Genomic DNA, 21337 nt, shown 5'->3' with positions numbered 1-21337 from the left:
TGACCTCATGGTTACTAGTTGGATTCCTTTCTTCTGAGCCATGACAGGAATTCTGTCCTCAGCCCTTTCTTTCTATTCCTCACAGTTCCCGGATGGGTTGCCAAGTCCAGGTGCTTCAAATCTTATTGACCAAACAAATCCCATTCCTTTTCCTCCTGCCTCCGATTCCCTCTTCAGGCTTCAAAATCTCTCACTCCATTTTTGTACCCACCCCTGCCTTGTCTCTTAGTCTTGCCCCTTGTAATTCATCCTTGGCATCTCAGTCAGAGCGATTGCCCCAGGGTCATGCCCTCCCCGGGACAGAGCTGGGCCATGGGTACCACCCTTCCTGCAAGCCAGCCATGATTTATGTGTAGAGAGGAAGATAAAAGGATATTTTATTTGCTTGAATCCAGGAAAAGACCTTTCACGATTCTTCCGGAGCTATGATTCTAGGTTTCTATTATTACGCTCCTCCATGAAGCTGCAGACACACACCTTTTGTTTGGGAGGATGCAACCCAGGCCCTTAATTAGCAAAGACGATTAAATGCCAAGGAACCAGGCTCCACAGTGGCTGGGTGACTTTCCGGGTGACCTGCTACTCAGACAGTGAAGGACGTGGAGGTGTCTGGGTCTCAGTGCCGCGGCCACCAGGCTTTCCCTCACATCCCACCTCCTCTCCCTTTGGAGGCTGTTATCATTCTCTCCCTGCAGCTAAACACCAAAGGACAAAACCACCAACTCAGTTTATCCAAAAAATGATAAGCCTCTTCCTGGGCTGACACAGGCCTGACACAGTCATCAGCATCTGCTCATTGCATCATATCGGCAGCACCAGGAGGTGGATGCAATTATCACCCATGGGGGCAGATGTAGAAACTGAGGCTCCCGGGAGGCAGGCGGTACGGCTGGGGCTGGCATCAGGTCTCCATACCCTGGCACTATCTGCTCCACCTGCACCCCCAGGGTTCAGAGATGCTGGCTCCCAAGCCACATAGAGCAGAATGTGTGCAAGTCCTTGGCCCAGACTCAGTTTCCCTAAGTCTGGGTAACATGGCCTGGAGCTGTGGCCGGACTGGGAAGCAGACCCTGAGACAGTCAGGCCTGTTCCTTGTCTGCTTCTCTCAGCGACAATGGGCCAATTAAGGCAATTAATGCTGGTTTATATAACAGGACAGAGGAATCACAGCGCTCGACTTTGAAAATCGCCTCTAAAAGCGCTAATAATGCATTAATGTTTTAATCCCTTTAATCCCATCAAATTACCACAGACTCAGTCCTGGGAGCTGACGGTGGATCTCCACTGTCCCTGTGAGTCCCTCCCTGGGTGTCCCCTTCCCACATTCCTTGGGCAGCTGGGAAGGGCTGCAGGGGAGTTGTGGCCCTAGATGACTTTGGAGAGGAGTCTTTAAAAATGGATGGTAAGATGCTAACAAGAGATTCTTTCTCTAGTCTTTCTCAGTGAGGAGCGCCTGCCTGGCAGAGTCAACCATGTCCAGGCTGCCAACTGTGTCACTTGCTGTGTGGCCTTGGGTTGTTGTTTAACTTCTCTGGGCCTCCATTTCTGCATCTGTCATGCGTGGATGCTAATTCCCTGTGGCAGAGGTGTCAGGAAGATTCCACAGCTGTGGGCAAATGCCTCACACAGAGAGAGAATTCAATTAATCTCCAGCCCCCTTTCCATCTGTAAAATGGGAATGAGCATTCCTGTCCTGAAGATTAGATGATATCACATGCACCAGGTCCCTGGCACCCAGTGGGGCTCAAGCCATTATTAGTTCTTTCCCCTCCTCATAAGTGCCTTTTTGTTTGTTTATTGAATTAAAATTCCGCCTGAATTTCAAGACAGGATCAAGGACTGTGGGGCTGAATGAGCTGTTGAGATATTTTATTTGTTCTGAAGCAAATGGCATCTTTTTATAGAGTCTCACTCTCGAGGGTGGAGGGAATTTCTATCGCAGGTCAACTTGCAGAGGAGACCTCTTATCCTTCCTGCCCCGGGCATATTAGGATGGGAGGGGGAGGGGGCCTGCATGGGCTCCAGATGCCTAGAAGTAGGGAAGGGGCCTTGATAGGTTCTGGAGTAGTTTGATGTCAGGACGCCATGGCTGGGCCTAGTCTTGCTGTCTGGTGGGCTCTTGGGCTCCCAGGGGACTGCTCCAGGGTCCTTCATGGGTCTCTCAGCAGCTGGTGGGCTATGCCACAGAGACCCCAACTGCTACCCTGAGGCCTCACTCAGGCCTTAGCCCCCTCCTCCCATGGACATCGCACAGCGCCCCCTGTTGGAGGCCTGGTGTGCCAGCTGTGGCAGGGCTCAGCCACGCTTCAGAGTTCCCATTCCTGTCCCTATTTTGTTCTGGGGGAGCTCCTCTCTCTTTTGGGGTCTGTTGCTTCTGTTTCTTCCATCCCCAGCAAGGGGTAGAGGGAGGGTTATTTTCTCCAGAGCAGTTTTGGTTTTTTAATCTGAAATACAGACCATTGAAAACCTTCTCTGGGAAGGGCGTTCAGCTTCAGAATCCTACGATTTGGGTGCCTATTGAAAAGGGGTGAGGGAAAAGGCCTTATATTCTTTCTGGTGTCCTGGGGCAGTGTGAGAGTTTAGAAACATGTCTACAAATCCATCGACATGCCTCCCTCCATCACGTGGAGACTGAATCCCCTCCCTTTGAGTGTGGGCTGGACGTACCAACTTGATTCTAACATTGAGAATGTGACAGGAGGGGTGGTGTGTGATGGTGTAGGTTGTAAAAAGTGTTTGGCTTCCTCCTTGCTCTCTCTGGACATCTTGTGCTAGAAGAAGCCAGCTGCTATGTCACGAGGACACTCAAGCAGCCCAAGAGGTCCATGTGGGGAGGAACTGAGGCCTTCTTCCAATAGCCGTGTGAGGCACCACCTTGGAAGCAGGTCCCCCAGCCCCAGTCGAGCCTTCAGATTGATTGCAGATGCAGCCAGCATCTTAACTGTAACCTCATGAAAGACCTTAAGTCAGAACCACCCAGCTTAGTGCCCCTGGATTCCTAATTCACAGAAGCTGTGTAAGAAAATAAAAACATATGTTGCAATTTTAAGCCACTAAGTTTTCAGGATAATATGCTACCACACAATAGGTAGCAAATATAATTCATAGTGAAGTCAAAACAAAAGTTGATATCTCAATAGATAACCCTCAATGTTTGCGTGTGCACACTCTCAACTGTTGTGTGTGTGTGCACATGCTGCAAAAATGCAAGACTGTTCACTCACTCAGCACCTATTTATTAAAGCCCAAAGGCAGGCATGGATGGGTGAGGGTGGGCAGATCACACACTAGTGTCTTGGAAGCCGTGTCTGGAGGGAGCAGGCAGTTACAATGCAGGACGTTGATGGATGGGAGAGCCCAGTGCTCTGTGGCAGCCAAGAGAAAGCTTTATGACCCAACCCAACTTTAAGGCCAGGAAAGGTTTCCTAGAGGTGGTGACAGATATTGTGAGTCTCCAAGGATGAGTGGGAATCAGCCAGGTAAACAAGAGTTTGGGCAAGAGTACCAGGCAGGCGAACAGCTTATGCAAAGGCCCAGTGGTGAGCGAGTGCATCACCTTCCAGCAGCATTGATCAGTTGGGGGTGGTCAAAGCTTAGGGGCGTGTCTGTGTATGTATGTGTGCTTGCACATGTGTGTGCAAGAGAGAAAGATGGACAGGAAGGATTGTGGCAAAAGATAAACAAGCCCAAGGAAGAGGAGAAAAACCAGCTCAGATCTTAGCTGAGCATGTCTTAGGTGTGTGAGTTTGGACAGGTCACCTCACCTGTCTGAGCTTTGGCCTCCTTGTTCCTAAAATTTGGAGTTCATTCCCTCATTAATTTAAAGAAGGTCTAACTCTGGGCCGGGCTTCAGGCTAAGCCTGGGACTGCAATCATGGTGACCAGAGCATCAAACTGTGCTCTCCAGGAGCTTAGAGTGGCGTGTAGACCAAATAATCGAATGTAGATTAAATATTTGTGGTGTCCTTGCTCTGTACCAGGCCTCGGTTAGTGCTCAGCCCTTTGGCCAACATTCTCCAGGGGCTGTTTCCCACCCCCCTTCTCATTTTCAGGTCTTAGGACAGGACTTGGGGTGTCATTCATATGCTTGAATGTCGCCTAATGGCTATGGTTTGAGTTCAGAAGATCCCTGAATCTGAGTCTAGTTACAAGTATGGGCTCTGGGGTCAGACTGACTGGGCTGAAGTCTCACCTCCAGCATTCATCTGCCAGACATGTGACCTTGAACAAGTTGCCTCTTCATCTCTCTAAGCCTCAGTTTCTTTCATGCAGGCTGACCTCGCAGGTATTTCATATTTTATTCCAGACCAGCAACATCCAGTGATAAAGCAAATATTGCAGTAGAGCAAGTCATACAAAATTTTTTTTTCCCAGTTCATGTACACGCTATAGTTACATTCTCCTGTAGCCTGTTAAGTGGGCCAAGCATTATATCTAAAATATCCTATGAACATACCCTAATTAGAAAATACTTTATCGGTAATTCTCTTCTGTCACGGTGGGTTAAGGATCCGGTGTTGTCTCTGCAGCTGTGGTGTAGGCTGCAACTGCAGCTTGGATTAAATCCCTGGCCCCAGGAACTTTCACATACTGCAGGTGCAACCGAAAACAACAACAACAACAACTTTATTGCTAAAAAATGCTACCCATCGCCTGGGTTTTTCAAGAGCCATAGTAGTCACATCAAAGATCACTGATCACAGCTCATCATAATAAATATGATAATAATAAAGTTTGAAATGTTGCAAGAATCAAATCAAAATGTAATGCAGAGACACACAGTGAGCAAAGGCCGTTGGAAAAATGGCGGTGATGGACTTTCTTGGTGCAGGGTTGCCACCAACCTTCAATTTATTAAAAAACAGTAATTGTGAAGCTCCATAAAGCAAAGTGAGTAAGATGAGGCATGCCTGGATGCAAGTGGGAATATGTAATGACATCTATGTCATAGGGTTTCTGTGCAGACTAAGTGCGTGGATACGAGTTCTTTGACTCTCTGTCACTGCTCAGTAGGTGGATCTGGGTGAGAATTTGTTAGTGGGATAACTTGATGCTTATTGGATTCTCATTGCATGGAGGGACTCTGGAGCCTGACTGCTGTGTGACCTTGATCGCTCTTTGCCACTCAAGCATTTGATCTCTCTTTGCCACTCAACCTCCTCATCTGCCAAATGGGAATGATAAGAGAGCCTACCTCCAAAGGCTCCTGTAACTGTCAAAGGAATGAAAGTACAGAAGCCCTTAGCACCTGCCTGGCAATCCATAAGTGCTACCTAAGTGTAAACTCTTATTTCTTCTGATGCTACCTTATTCTTGGCAGTTTGCAAGGAGAGGGCGGGTGCCAACTGGGGAAATGAGCAGTGCTCTCCAAGCAGCAGAATGGAGGGCTCTTTGTCAACCCTCAGAAGGGCAGCAGCCTCTTTCGTCTATCCCCATCAAGTGATCCAGGCTGTACTCTGCCTATGCCCTCTCCAGCGCTGCCCCTCCTGTGGTCCAGAGAACCCAGAATGCACTGTGGCACGAGCACCTCCCATCCCACCAGCCCTCCCTCCGCATGGTACCAGAGACTGAGGCGTGGTACGTGTGCTGAGGCAGCTGAGGCAGCAGGACTCTGGGTGGTGCCTGTCACCCTCTCTCCTGCCCTCCTGCCATCAGTGGGCTGGTGATGCAGATAAACCCTGAGCTTAATTGGCAAATGGATTCTCAAGGGGTAATTTTGTGGACATGCACCGTGGAAGGGTCTGCAGGCTGTAATGACCAGCTCAGCCTGCTAAATGTATTTACCAAAAAATAAGGTTATTGATTCCACAGATAATTCCTCCCCCTTGCCATCAGCCTATTAATGCAAATTTTATGTAACAGGACAAATATATCATGGTGTAAAGTCTTTTGAAAATCCCTTGTGAATGCTATAATAATGCTTTAATGTATTAATCCCCTTAATCCTGTCAAACTTCCAAAAGAATTTCAGGCCATGCTGACAGAAGATCTCACTCCCAGCGCTGGCAGCCTGGGCTGCATGTAGCGGCTTCTGCTTTTAAACTTTTTTGTGGGTGGAAGGGTGGCCTTTTAGCAGTGGGTGCTGGGTTAGGAGCCCACCCTGTAGAGGGTGGGAATAGACGGAAGAGAGACTGATTCTGGCTCCGGGCAAGGAAAGACAGACGAAAGATGGAGGCAGCCTTTAGTGGCTTAAAACGCAGAGCTAGACCTGGCTGACCTGGGTGGGAATTGATGGTGCCTGGCATTTGTTGATTTCTCTGTCTCTTTGTTTCCATCTCTCTGCCTCTCTTTCTTTGCCGGGCACTGAGTTAAGTGCTTTGGCATCTCCGCTATAACCCTGTAGGGTGGAAGCTGTTACTCTCCCCATGTTACAGATGTAAATATTCCCCTTTTGTAATGACAGCTAATTGGATTAGAGGCCCGCTGTATTCCAGTATGACTCTATTTAAATTCTTTAAAATTTTTAATTTTTTATGGTTGCACCTGTGACAAATGGAAGTTCCCAGGCCAGGGATCAAACCCTCAGTCGGTTTCTTTTTTTTTTTTTTTTTTTTGCTTATTCCACATTGCGATGAATTTTTTTTTTTGCAATTTTTATTTTTTTTTTTATTTTATTTTTTTTAAATTTTATTTTCCCACTGTACAGCAAGGGGGTCAGGTTATCCTTACATGTATACATTACAATTACAGTTTTTCCCCCACCCTTTCTTCTGTTGCAACATGAGTATCTAGACATAGTTCTCAATGCTATTCAGCGGGATCTCCTTGTAAATCTATTCTAGGTTGTGACTGATAAGCCCAAGCTCCCGATCCCTCCCACTCCCTCCCCCTCCCATCAGGCAACCACAAGTCTCTTCTCCAAGTCCATGATTTTCTTTTCTGAGGAGATGTTCATTTGTGCTGGATATTAGATTCCAGTTATAAGTGATATCATATGGTATTTGTCTTTGTCTTTCTGGCTCATTTCACTCAGTATGAGATTCTCTAGTTCCATCCATGTTGCTGCAAATGGCATGATGTCATCCTTTTTTATGGCTGAGTAGTATTCCATCGTGTATATATACCACATCTTCCGAATCCAATCCTCTGTCGATGGACATTTGGATTGTTTCCATGTCCTGGCTATTGTGAATAGTGCTGCAATGAACATGCGGGTGCATGTGTCTCTTTTAAGTAGAGCTTTGTCTGGATAGATGCCCAAGAGTGGGATTGCAGGGTCATATGGAAGGTCTATGTATAGATTTCTAAGGTATCTCCAGACTGTTCTCCATAGTGGCTGTACCAGTTTACATTCCCACCAACAGTGCAGGAGGGTTCCCTTTTTTCCACAGCCCCTCCAGCACTTGTTATTTGTGAATTTATTAATGATGGCCATTCTGACTGGTGTGAGGTGGTATCTCATGGTAGTTTTGATTTGCATTTCTCTTATAATCAGCGATGTGGAGCATTTTTTCATGTGTTTGTTGGCCATCTGTATATCTTCTTTGGAGAAATGTCTATTCAGGTCTTTTGCCCATTTTTCCATTGATTGATTGGCTTTTTTGCTGTTGAGTTGTATAAGTTGCTTATATATTCTAGAGATTAAGCCCTTGTCAGTTGCATCATTTGAAACTATTTTCTCCCATTCTGTAAGTTGTCTTTTTGTTTTCTTTTGGGTTTCCTTTGCTGTGCAAAAGCTTTTCAGTTTGATGAGGTCCCATGGGTTTATTTTTGCTCTAATTTCTATTGCTTTGGGAGACTGACCTGAGAAAATATTCATGATGTTGATGTCAGAGAGTGTTTTGCCTATGTTTTCTTCTAGGAGTTTGATGGTGTCCTGTCGTATATTTAAGTCTTTCAGCCATTTGGAGTTTATTTTTGTGCATGGTGTGAGGGTGTGTTCTCGTTTCATTGCTTTGCATGCAGCTGTCCAGGTTTCCCAGCAATGCTTGCTGAATAGACTTTCCTTTTCCCATTTGATGTTCTTGCCTCCCTTGTCAAAGATTAATTGACCATAGGTGTCAGAGTTTATTTCCGGATTCTCTATTCTGTTCCATTGGTCTGTCTGTCTGTTTTGATACCAGTACCACACTGTTTTGATGACTGTGGCTTTGTAGTATTTCTTGAAGTCTGGGAGAGTTATGCCTCCTGCTTGGTTTTTGTTTCTCAGGATTGCTTTGGCGATTCTGGGTCTTTTGTGGTTCCATATAAATGTTTGGATTGTTTGTTCTAGTTCTGTGAACAATGTCATGGGTAATTTGATAGGGATTGCATTGAATCTGTAGATTGCTTTGGGTAGGATGGCCATTTTCACAATATTGATTTTTCCAATCCAGGAACATGGAATATCTTTCCATTTCTTTACATCTTCTTTGATTTCTTTGATTAAAGTTTTATAGTTCTCGGCATATAGGTCCTTTACCTCTTTGGTCAGGTGTATTCCGAGGTATTTGATTTTGTGTGGTACAATTTTAAAAGGTATCGTATTTTTGTATTCCTTTTCTAATGTTTCATTGCTGGTATACAGAAATGCAACTGACTTCTGAATGTTAATCGTATATCCTGCCACTTTGCTGAATTTATTAATCAGTTCAAGGAGTTTTGGGGTTGAGTCCTTAGGGTTTTCTAGGTATAGAATCATATCATCTGCATACAGTGACAGTTTGATCTCTTCTCTTCCTATATGGATGCCTTTGATTTCTTTTGTTTGTCTAATTGCTGTGGCTAAGACTTCCAAAACGATGTTGAAGAGCAGTGGTGAGAGTGGGCATCCCTGTCTTGTTCCAGATTTGAGTGAGAAGGCTTTCAGTTTTTCCCCATTGAGGATTATATTTGCTGTGGGTTTCTCATAAATGGCTTTGATTATATTCAGGAATGTTCCCTCTATACCCACTTTGGCGAGGGTCTTGATCATGAATGGATGTTGAACTTTGTCAAATGCTTTTTCTGCATCTATTGAGATGATCATATGATTTTTGACTTTTTTTTTGTTAATGTGGTGTATGATGTTGATTGATTTGCGTATGTTGAACCATCCTTGTGAACCTGGGATGAACCCAACCTGGTCATGGTGTATAATTTTTTTGATATGTTGTTGGATTCGGTTGGCTAAGATTTTGTTGAGAATTTTTGCATCTATATTCATCAATGATATTGGGCGATAGTTTTCTTTTTTGGTGGTATCTCTGCCTGGTTTTGGAATGAGGGTGATGGTGGCCTCATAGAATGTCTTTGGGAGTATTCCTTCTTCTTCAACCTTTTGAAAGAGTTTAAGGAGGATGGGCACCAATTCCTCTTTATATGTTTGATAGAATTCACCTGTGAAGCCATCTGGTCCTGGACTTTTATTTGTAGGGAGTGATTTTATGACCTCTTCAATTTCATTTCTAGTGATTGGTCTGTTCAGTTGGTCTGTTTCTGCTTGATTCAGTTTTGGCAGGCTGTAAGATTCTAGAAAATTGTCCATTTCTTCCAGATTGTCAAACTTATTGCCATATAGTTGTTCATAGTATTCTCTTATGGTTTTTTGTATTTCTGCTGTATCCGTTGTGATTTCTCCTTTTTCATTTATAATTTTGGTGATTTGGGTTCTTTCTCTCCTCTTTTTAGTGAGTCTGGCCAGGGGTTTATCAATTTTGTTCACCTTTTCAAAGAACCAGCTCTTGGTTTTATTAATTTTCTCTATTGTTTTTTGAGTCTCTATTTTATTGATTTCTTCTTTGATCTTTATAATTTCCTTCCTTCTGCTGACTTTAGGCCTTTTTTGTTCTTCTTTTTCTAATTCATTTAGGTGGAGGGTTAAGTTGTCAATTTGGGATCTTTCTTCTTTTTTGAGAAAGGCCTGGATTGCTATAAATTTCCCTCTGAGCACTGTTTTCGCAGCATCCCATAGATTTTGAGAGGTTGTGTCTTCATTATCATTTGTTTCAAGGTAGTTTTTAATTTCCTTCTTGATTTCCTCATTGACCCATTGGTTTTTTAGTAGCATGTTGTTTAGTCTCCATGGAGTAGGTTTTTTCTCTTTGCTTTTCCCATGGTTGATTTCTAATTTCATGGCATTGTGGTCAGAGAAGATACTTGAGATGATTTCTATGCTCCTAAATTTATTGAGATTCGCTTTGTGTCCCAATATGTGGTCGATTCTTGAGAATGTTCCATGAGCATTTGAGAAGAATGTGTATTCTGCTTTTTTTGGATGTAGTGTCCTGAAGATATCAATGAAGTCTAACTTTTCTATTGTTTCCTTTAGGATCTCTGTTGCTTTATTGGTTTTCTGTCTGGAGGATCTGTCCATTGATGTGAGGGGGGTATTTAGGTCTCCTACTATGATTGTATTCTCATCAATATCTCCCTTTATGTCTGTTAATATTTGTTGTATGTATCTGGGTGCTCCTATGTTTGGGGCATATATGTTGATGATAGTAACATCCTCTCCTTGGATGGATCCCTTAATCATTAAATAGTGTCCTTCTTTGTCTTTCTTTATGTCTTTTGTTTTAAAGTCTATTTTGTCTGATATGAGCGTTGCAACTCCTGCTTTTCTGTCATGTCTATTGGCATGAAATACTTTTCCCCAGCCTTTCACTTTCAATCTATATGTATCTTTTGTCCTAAGGTGAGTTTCTTGTAGGCAGCATATTGAAGGTTTTTGCCTTTTTATCCACTCAGCCATTCTGTGTCTTTTGATTGGGGCATTCAGTCCATTGACATTTAAGGTGATAATTGATAGATGATTATTTATTGCCATTTGATCCTCGTGTTCCAGTTGATTCTATGGTTCTCCATTCTTCTTTTTTTTTTTTTTTGGTTGGATGGTCTCCTGTTGTTATCTGCTTGAGTGTATTTTTTTTTTCATTTTTTGCAAATGCAATATTTGGTTTTGGCTTGTGGTTGCCCTGTTTTTTAAGTATGCTAACCCCTTCCCATAATTGTGTGTTTTAGCCTGATGGTCCTGTAAGTTCAAACACTTCATTATTATATTAAAATTAAGAAGAGAGACATACATACAAACAAAAAGGATTATTTACCTCCTAACATCCCTTTCCCACATTTTATGGTTTTGATGACTCTTTTATTTTTTTCTTTTTAATTTTATTTTGTTTGAAGCATGTTCATGATTAAATCTGTATGCTGGCTTATTTGAGTGACTGCTCTCTGATTACGGTTTCCTCAGTCCTAGTTCTTCCTCTTCTTCTTCTTCTTTTTTTTTTTTTCTTTTCTTTTTTCTTCCCTTTCCTTCCTTTCTTTTTGGTTTAGAGAAGCCCTTTCAATATTTCCTTTAACCTGGGTTTTGTGTTGCTGTATTCTTTAAGTTTTTGTTTGTTGGAAAAAATTTGTATTTCCCCTTCTATTTTAAATGATATTCTTGCTGGATAAAGTATTCTAGGTTGCATATTTTTTCCTTTGAGCACTTTAAATATCTCTTGCCATTCCCTCCTGGCCTGTAGTGTTTCTGTAGAGAAATCAGCTGATATTCTTATGGGGGTTCCCTTGTAGGTAACATTCTGTTTTTCTCTTGCTGCCTTTAGGATCCTCTCTTTATCACTAACTTTTGCCATTTTTATTATGATGTGTCTTGGTGTGGGTCTGTTTGGGTTCAGTTTGTTTGGGGCCCTCTGTGCTTCTTGTATCTTGAATCCAGTATCCTTTAGATTTGGGAAGTTTCCAGCGATAATTTCTTCAAATATATTTTCCATTCCCTTATCTTTTTCTACTCCTTCTGGAATTCCTATTATGCGTAGATTGGCCCGCTTTATATTATCCCATAGGTCTCTTATATTGCTTTCCAGTTTTTTGATTCGGTTTTCTGTCTGTTGACCAGATTGAGTGATTTCCATTATTCTATCTTCCACATCACTGATTCGTTCTTCTGCATTATTCATTCTGGTTTTTACTGCCCCTAGTTCAGTTTGCATCTCTGCAAATGAATGTTCTAGTTTTTCTTGGCTCCTCCTTATATTTTCTAGCTCCTTTCTGAGGGTATCTGCATTACTGTTCATATCTTCTCTTAATTCCTTCAGTATTTTCAGGTCTAGGTCTAATTCTAGGTCTGTCAGACTGCCGAGATCTGTTTCATTGTTGACTGTTTTAGGTGAGTTCTCCTGTTGGTTTGACTGGGGGTGGTTTCTCAGCTTCTTCATCTTGTTTGTTGTCTTCTTTCTCCTGAGGGAGTTGTACTCTCCGTTATCGGGTAGTGTTTGCCTTGTCACTGCCGTGGAATATTTCCTGAGGGCTGTCGTTGTTGGTCAATCTTTTTTGAGGCAGTGTGGCTTTTCTGGAGTGTTGATGGAACTAACAGTGTTTCTTTGAAGCAAAGGAGGACTTCCTGAGGGCAGACAGGATTGGGAGGTCCACCCCACGATGGTAGCAGATTTCACTTGGTTCTCAGCACCCCCTGGGGTCTTGGGCGGGTAGCAGGGCCCTTGGAGACTCAAGAGGCTCCTCCCCAGGGCAGCCCGATTCAGAAAGACCGTCTGAGATCTTTTCCCAATTCGGCCAGGCTTGTTTCAGCTTTTCTGGGCTGCAGGGGGTCCTGCCTGGAGCTGGCAGTCCTATGCAGCTGGTTCACTAGGTCTCAGCACCCCTTGGGGTCTTGGGCGGGTAGCAGGGCCCTTGGAGACTCAAGAGGCTCCTCCCCAGGGCAGCCCGCTCAGTCGGTTTCTTAACCCACTGCGCCACAGTGGAAACTCCATTTTTTTTTAAAAAAATTGAAGTATAGGTGATTTACAATGTGTTAGTCTCTGGTGTGTGTGTATCAAAGTGATTCAGTTATAGATATATACACATTTTATTTTTTGTAGTCTTTCCATTAGGGTTTATTACAAGATATTGATATAGTTTCTTGTGTTATACAGTAGGACCTTGTTGTTTATCTATTTTCTATGCAGTGTCTTGTAGAGTAGTAATGTCTAATTCGTCCCTTCCTCACACTCCTTTCCCATTTGGTAAACATAAGTTTGTTTTCCATCTCTGTGACTCTGTTTCTGTTCTGTAAATAAGTTTCTTTGTGTCATATTTTAGATTCCACATGAAAGTGATATCATATAGTATGTCTCTTTCTGACTTACTTCACTTAGTATGATAATCTGTAGATCAATCTGTATTGCTGCAAATGGCATTAGTTCATTCTTTTTTATGGCTGAGTAATATTCCATTGTATGTATATAAATATATACTGTGTCTTCTTTATCCATTCATTTATCAATGGATGTTTAGATTGTTTCCATTTCTTGGCTAATGTAAATAGTGCTGCTATGAATATTTTTTCAAATTAGAATTTTCTCTGCAGCATGACTCCATTTTAACCTAACTAAGGGCTTGTCTATGCTGGCAAGTGGCAGAGGTTGGGGTCAAATCTCTATCTGACCCAAAAGCCCAAGCTGCCTTCTTTTACATGGGCCAGGACTCAGCAAATATTTCCTGGAAAGGCCAGAGAGGAAATTTGTGGACTGCATGGTATCTCCTATAAGCACAGGACTTTGCCTTTTTGGCGTGAAAGCAACCCTGCAAAGCGCATAAATAAATGAGCATGGCTATGTTCCAGTAAAAGTTTACTTACAAACCAGGCAGTGGGTTGACTGTGGCCTCCAGGCTGTGGTTGGCCCAGGCCTGTGTTAGGAGACAATGGAGGCCCATGGGACTTTGATAATCAATGTGTATGATGGTGAGTTCAACAGTTGGAAGAAAGATTTTGCCATCTGTTCACCTTGGGCTGGACCTATCCTCAATGCAGGGGCCTTCACCTTGTGATGCCAGAGGGAAGACTGGCTGCAACTCAAATGATGGTTGGACCAGGGTCCTGCTCTTTCTTGGGCTCTGGGTGGAGGCAGAGATGAAGGACTTGGTTTGGGCTGCTCTGAGGACTAGAGTACCTGGATGGAGCCTGCCTTGCTGTGTGGCCCTGGGAAAGACATTTCCATCTCTCGGCTTCAGTGCCCTCACTGGAGGGCTGAGTTGGTCCTTATAGCCTGCAGAGCCTACCATGGGAGACACTTGGTCTTGCTGCTTTTTACAGTCCATCCAGCTTTGAGAGCTGACATCTGGCCAATTGCCCCCCAACCATTGATGAACGCAATGCCTGCAAGACCCCGTGCAATGGCACCTCTCTGAGGGCTGAATCTGCCTTTGTTTCTCTGGAGTGATTTATATCAGCAACTACATTTGGAACTGCAGGCAGCCACTGAACACTCACCCTTTAGGGGATGGTTTCCCAGATCACATGGACTGAGATCCTGTGATCTAGCCTGCCTGCCTGCCCCAGTCTCACATCCAGGCACTGGGCCATAGAATCCAGCTTGTCTGTCAGTGTCTGTGGAATCTCTCTCCACATTTCCCAACGTTTTGCAAAACATGGATTTGACAACCCCCCTTTCTTTCTTCCTTCCCTCCCTCTGACCCTCCTTCCCTTCCCCCCTTCCTTCCTTTATCAGGGGCCAGGTGTTGGCTGGTCTGGGCTTTGCAACAGTAAACAAGGCAGATGTGTCTCTCTTGGTCTTACAGCCTCTGCCACATCAGCATGAAACAAGCAATAATAGCAGTTCATATCAGATAGGAAGTATTGGAGCTAATCCAGGAGGAGGTGTAGGAAGGGCCTCCTGGGGAAGTGATGTTTTGAGTCCTGTGAGATAATGAGGAATTATCCATTTGAAGAGATGGGGGAAGAGTATTCCACCCAAAGGGAATGGCACATACAGAGATACAGAGAGAAAGTGATACCTTTGGACCATGGAAAGCAGCTCCGTGATGCTCCTGACGCCCACAGGATAAAAGTAGAATTTCTGAGGAGTTCTCACCATGGCACAGTGGGTTAAGAATCCGACTACAGTGGCTTGGGTCCCTGTGGAGATGTGGATTCCATCCCCAGCCAGGTATAGTGGGTTAAAGGATCCAGCGTTGTTGTAGCTGCTACACAATTTGTAGCTATGGCTCGGATTCAATCCCTGGCCTGGGATCTTCCATATACCATGGGTACAACCATAAAATATTAAAAAAACCAAAGGAAAAAAAAAAGGAATTTCTGAGTGTGGCATTGAAGGGTCTCTAAATTCTGGCTTCAGTGTCCCCTCTGGCCCTCCCTGACACCCAGCACACCACAGTCATGGGTTCCAGGAGGTTTCTGCTTTGTGTCATCCTCTCTGGCTTCTATAAAGTGTGTCCTGTTCCGTTTTATGGATGGTCCATTCCAGGATCCAAAGATGATCCATTCCTGACCTCAAGGGGCTCACAGCTTAGCTGCCAAGAGACGTGTCACCTCCAGACTCCTAGTGGCACAAAGCATAGACTCTACACTATTAGCTGAAGAAGAGAGTAAATGGTTGGGAAGTAGACTAGAAGCTGGGGGAGCCTGGAAGATGGAGTAACCTGACATGACCTCGGGGGTTGGGAGGAGTTGGACAATTCCATGTGGTGGGGTCAGCATGCGCTAGGCTGGGAAGTGTAAGGGCATATGGTGTGTTTGGGGAAATTAGCTGAGGCTGGAGGGTTGGCTGTGCATACAAGGGTGGGATAGGCAGGGGGTGGAGGTGCAGATGGCAGGAGACACGGGGAGGAAGGGGCATCAGGCCAGGTCAGGGCTCTCGAATGCCAGCTTGCAGCAGTCACAGTTACTGCTGTCGATGAGGAACTATTGAGAGATTGATGTGGTTCGACCTCGTGGACACGCAGTGGACACAGAGGCCAAGTTGGAAATGTGCCTTAGAGCAGTGGTCCAGGCTTAGGAGACTGGTGAAAGGGGAATGGGAGCCGAGATGCAGCTTCTCAGAAGCTGAAAGTCGTAGATTGACTGATGTCAACTTGAACCTCGGAGAATTCGGGTGCATGGGGGTTGTCTAGCCTGAGCCTGCAGGACCAGGTGAGCCATGTGTGCAGGGAAGGGACAGAGGATCCCCTCCCCCAATAAGAGCAGTGGCCAAGACAGAGTGTAAGCTGGGTGTCAGCCTCTGTGCTCAATATCCCATATCCGACTGGTTCAGTCCAGAGCAGTAGACCTTACTATGCTCCTTTTGCAGATGGATACCTGGGACCCAGAGAAGGGAAGTGGTGTGGTTGAGTTCTTACAGATGGTGGGTGGTGGATTCTGGGTGGGAGTCTAACCCCAGCTGGGGAGGTGGGCCATCCAGGGCTTGGAGAGGGTCGGGGGCACCCGGTGCTCTTCGGGCCCAGGTCTCTAACAGGACCTGAGGATCGCTGTCCAGAGAGATGAGGTCAGGGAAAGGAATGCGGGCCTCCCGTCAGAACCTAGCAGAACCTCACTTTGGCCTAGACAGAAACAGAAAATGGGCCCTCATTTACCACTGTGGTGAGGCCAGGCACCTCTGAAGATGGGTCCTGAGGCGACACTGAAGCCCAGAGAGGTTAAAGGTCTTACTTGGCGTCACACAGGTAGAATGTGGCAGAAGGAGAATTCAAATCCAGGGCTGTCTGATGCCTGGACATTTTCTCTTCAGCTCTTGGCTCTCCAGGCAGATGTTCCATGACTGATGAATCTTTAAAGGAGCCAGGCCAGTCCCTTCAGTTTGGGGGCAAATTCCTCAGGCAGGTCCTGGCAGTGGCAATGGAGGGCTCCTCTGTTACAAGCACGTGTGCCCGGCTCCAGCACCACTCCCAAAATGGGTGCCCACTTGCCCCTCTTAACCCCTGCCTGGGGCCCCAGGCCAACCTCCATGCTCTGTCCCCGACTCTCCTCTTCACCCCTATTCCCCCTCCCCTACACACACTCTGCAGGCTGCTGCCCCTGGCCCCTCCTGGCTTACACACACACACACACACTCTCTCTCTCTCTCTCTCTCTCTCTCTCTCTCTCTCTCTCTCTCATGCATGCATTTATTTCTTTTAATCTTTTGGCCGAGATCAATTTCTCCATTCCCCTAATCATTTTTTCTTGTTCGCTTTTGAACTCCCTCCAATTTGTCTGCTTTGGCCTGGTAATGAGGTGCCCCTGAACGAAATGCAATATTCTGCATGTGACTTCGCCAGGGTTGTATAGATTTTCCTGGTAACTATCTCCTCAGACCCTGGGTGACATGCTTTCTTAGGGCAGCAACTCTATTAGTGATTGGGCTCTTACAAAGACACTGTTAAAAGTCACAAAATTGTAGACTCTCCAGCCAAAGGGATGTTAGAAGCCCTTTGTGGTCCATACCTACCATCACTGGGCACTTCCCACCCCAGTTATTTGGAGCTTTTGACTCCCATGCCCTCCCCTGTCCCATCCCCTCGGCCGGAGCTGCCTTCCTCACCTTCCTTCCCCACAACACACACAGACCACATCTTGACATATGTAAGACTAAGCTACCATGTTGTCAGCTCCTCAAACCTTGCCCTGGTTGCTCTGGCAGAACCCGTGTGCTTGTGCCCCATGTTCTTCCTGCACAGGGACTCCAGTGTAAGGTAATCACTCTGACCTGTAACTATCAAGCTGTCTGCCTCTCCTGGGAGGCTGCTAATGCCTTGTGGGGCAGGGCCCATGTCAGGCTTTCTTCATGATCATCTAACACTTTAGGAACATGGAACAATAAAGCAGCTATTAGACTGTGTACTGGGATTTTCCCTGTAGAAATACAGGCATGCATTTGTTTGTTTGACCTATACCCAAGCAGTATTTTTGGGGGGACCTCACCCATGGCATGTAGAGGTTCCCAGGCCAGGGATCAAAATTGTGCCACAGCAGCTGGATCCTTAACAGCTATGCCATCGGGGAACTCCTTAAACACTCTTTGAGTGCCCACAACTTGCCAAATACTGTGCTAGGAGCTGGGACTCATAGGTTAGCAAAATGGATAAAGTCTCTTCTCTGGAGCTAAAGTCTAATGGATAGACAGATAATAAATTGAGTAAAGGTACCAATACACAATCAAAAACTGTGGAAAGGCAAAGTTCAAGGGGGTCTGAGAGCTTATAAAAAGGAGGTTCATTTCTGATCTGGGGGGGTCAAGAAAGCCTTCTTTCAAAGAAGTCTCCCTGGAGTTGTACTCTGAAGAGTGGGTAGACGTTAAGTGGTTAAAGAGGGTGAGGGCAGGAGGAAGAGCATTTCAGTGAATGGGAACTGCATGTGCAAAGATTCTGACCAGAAGAGTTTAGCATGTTTGCAGACCTGAAAGGATTTCAGGACATCCAGAACTTGGAGTGGTGAGAGCCAGGCAGGGGAGGTGAGCAGTGAGGAGTCCTATAGAGCAGAAAAGAGGGTGGCCTTTCTTTTGCACCCAATGGAAAAGCATTGAAGGAGATTAAGAATGGAGGGTAATGATCATATAGGCATTCTGACTGCAACCTAGGCAATAGATGGGGGAGCAGGCATGGGTATTAGGAGGTCAAATTGGAGGTTTTGCCATGTGAGAGATGATGATAGATAGCTTAGACCTGTGGGGTGGTGGTGAAGATGTTGAGAAATGGATGGATTCAAGGAGGTGAGGTCAAATCACCAAGTCTGGTGTGGGGCTGGATGTGGGGGATGAGGGAGAGACGTCAAGATGTCTCCTAGGTTTCCAGTTTACAAGGAAGGTGTCACTAGGACACAATAGTTTGCTGTGTAGGTTTGGAGGCAGCTCTACCATTGGGTGACCGCCTGCAAGGCACTAGTTTCTTTTATGTGAAAAATGGAATTACTATTGGTATCTGCTCCCATTGGTGTGTGATGTAGATTAAGTGAGTTGGCTTAGGTTGAGACTTGGAAAAGTGTCTGTCACTGTGTCAGCACTTAATCATTATTATTTTTAGGATGATCCCCCTCATTGAATAAGAAGCCCCCCAAAGACCCCATATTTTTGATGATCATGTGTTGGACTTTAAACACTCAGATATCTCAATGGAAATCTGGAGTGGGCAGTTGAATTTATGGCCGTTTCTCATAAGAGCAGGCTGGGTCAGAGATTTAAACTTGGGGAGGGGGGGTCCTCATTTTCTTCTTGTGGAGTACAAGAAGGAACCCTAAATACTAACTGTGTTTAGGGTCCAGGCCCGAACATGTTTTTTGGCTTAGAATGTCTGTTGAATGAGGCAAATTTGTGCTGGTCAGCAATTTATGGGCAGAACCATGTTTGGATTTCTAGTAATAATCATAATTTCTTTCTCAAAGTAAGAGGAAGCATTCAGTGAGAGATGGTCCATGACTTCTGACATAAGAGCCTCAGGACCTTGTCCAGAAAAAGCTTCTCTTCTCCTGATGGACATGGCTGTGGTAAGGGTGGTGGTAGGGACACTGTAAGAGGGCTGAGCCTCAGAGCATAGAGTTTCTGTGATGTATGGTTTCCTTGTGGAGTAGAGGCTCAACCCAATTCTACATCTTCCCACAGAAGAGTAAGACAGAAAACCCAAGGTGGGTCAAGTAATAGTCTGAGAGGGCAAGTCAGCATTGTACCCGACACCAACTATGTGAATCATGTGGAATATGCCACATAGCAACTGCACTCTGCCTTGAGGATGGGAGATGGGTACCATTTCTGTCTTGTCTTTTCTCCTCCTTTTACTGTTTGTTTCCTGTCTATAAGTAGATGTCTTTTCAAACAGGTACTTCTCTTTCACTGTTTTTCATTGTCTGATATTATGTGTTCAGTTTGGTTTAAATATATGAGTGGAATAGGAAGGATTTATATCCATGGTCCTTAACTTCTGAGAGAGATCCAGAAGCTACTGATCTGCAAATAATCCTTAGTTATGGCAGTATGAAATGCTGTACCAAATGCATAGCTGGCACTTGAAAGTGTTGAGTGTTTTGTTTGAAAGGATGTTTTCAATGAAGGAATAAGTGAATCTAATATTACTTACCACCCAATAAAGAAATCCATTACAATAGCCCAGAGAGATGATTACTTAGGTTTTCCTTGAATGCTTCTATTGACCAAGAGCTCCCTATCTTGCAAGGTTTCCCAAACCAATCTAAAATCATTCTGGTGGTTAGGAAGGTCTTTCCCTATGTTGAGCAGAACCTGCTGTCCTATGACCTTGAATTCTTGGTTTAACTCTCTGGGACCCTACAAACTTAGTCTTTCCTTTCTGCTCCCTGAAAGAGCTTCAGAGATTGGAAGTCAAAGATCAGGCTCTTTGTGTCTTTTTCCCTTCAATTGCTAGAAAATATGATTATGAAATCTGGAGCTATCTTGGTCACCCTCATCTTCATGAGCTCTAGTTAGAATAAGAGTGAAAGTGTGTGTGTGTGTGTGTGTGTGTGTGTGTGTGTGTGTGTGTGTGTGTGCGTGTGTGTGTGTGTGTGTGAGAGAGAGAGAGAGAGAGAGAGAGAGAGAGAATAATGCCTAAAGATGCAGACATAGTGACCCAAAGATGCTAGTGCTAATTACTAGTGGTGTCCAGAGTGTGGTTGATCCACCTCAAAATTGGCTCTGGGCAGGGTGATTACAAAGAATAAACAGGTCCTTTAAATTTTATTTTTATGGTCATTTTTATTGAGAGGTTGGACCTGTAGAAAGGCAAAATCTTCTCTAGTCAAAATATCTGCTTTGCTAAATGCCACTCAGAGATGGAAAATATATTTCCTCTATGTTATCGCTCCCTATGTCTCTGTCCATGGTAGATATCACCAATCCATCATGATACTCTTCTTTGCTTAGCTTGGGTGTGAATCCTTCTTAGCATAAAACTCCAGACAGCCATGGCTAATGGATCTGTATTAGTGTGTATCCTATTATTTATTGTGATAATAATAATGCCACACAACAGGCAGCTAAAAACTTTGGTGGCATATAAGCCTTTATTGCTTATATGCTGGAATGGTTGAAGTTTGGCTGATCTTGGTTGGCTTAGCTGGTGCTGGCTGGGTTGTCCCAGGCATCTGTGGGGGTTTCTGCTTCATCTGGGCTGGGCTGATTCTGTTTCACTGGGGCAGTTCTACTTGCAGGGCCTCTCATCCTTTTTGTGAAACCAAGATTACCTGAGCATGTTCTCATAAGAATGACATAGATCCAAGAGTGAGTGGAAGTACTCAAGTCTTCTTGATGACTAAGCTCAGAATGGGCACACTGTTAAATGGACCTCATTCTAAGAAATTTACATGGCTGGGCGCAGATTCCAGGGTGGAAAATAGGTTCCACCTCTACAATGAGAGGGCTACAAAGTCATATGTCCCAGGGTGTAGATATAGGGAATGGTAAAAAATTGGAAATCTGAATGTTGTCTACTACAATGTATGAGATGGATCTCAACCCCTATGTTCTATGTGCTAATTACAAGGTTTATTTGTCTGTATTAATATATCCACTCTAGAACGGCAGTCTACATACCATGATTCCTAAGTGGGTTAGGGTCACTGCCAAAACACAAATTTCCTCCACTTAGCTCCTGAAACCTTGGCTCATGTCATCAAAGGTCAACAAACTTTCATCTCCTAAATATAGTTGAGACCTAATAT

General features: G+C 44.6%; 1 long non-coding RNA gene across 1 annotated transcript in view; it reads left to right on the top strand.

Moving 5' to 3' along the window:
- Window positions 1-21337, top strand: part of LOC106507017 (uncharacterized) — a 446650-nt gene that overhangs the window by 181567 nt on the left and 243746 nt on the right. The gene's annotated exons all lie outside the window — the stretch shown is intronic.

The sequence above is a fragment of the Sus scrofa genome, chromosome 1 (assembly GCF_054392235.1).
Source record: "Sus scrofa isolate SSC_HxYL_T2T_F1_AM1 chromosome 1, Sscrofa_HxYL_maternal_Yorkshire_Landrace_v2.0, whole genome shotgun sequence".
Lineage (NCBI taxonomy): Eukaryota > Metazoa > Chordata > Mammalia > Artiodactyla > Suidae > Sus > Sus scrofa.
Note: the sequence above shows the minus strand (reverse complement) of the source record. Positions and strands in the feature narration are given on the sequence as shown.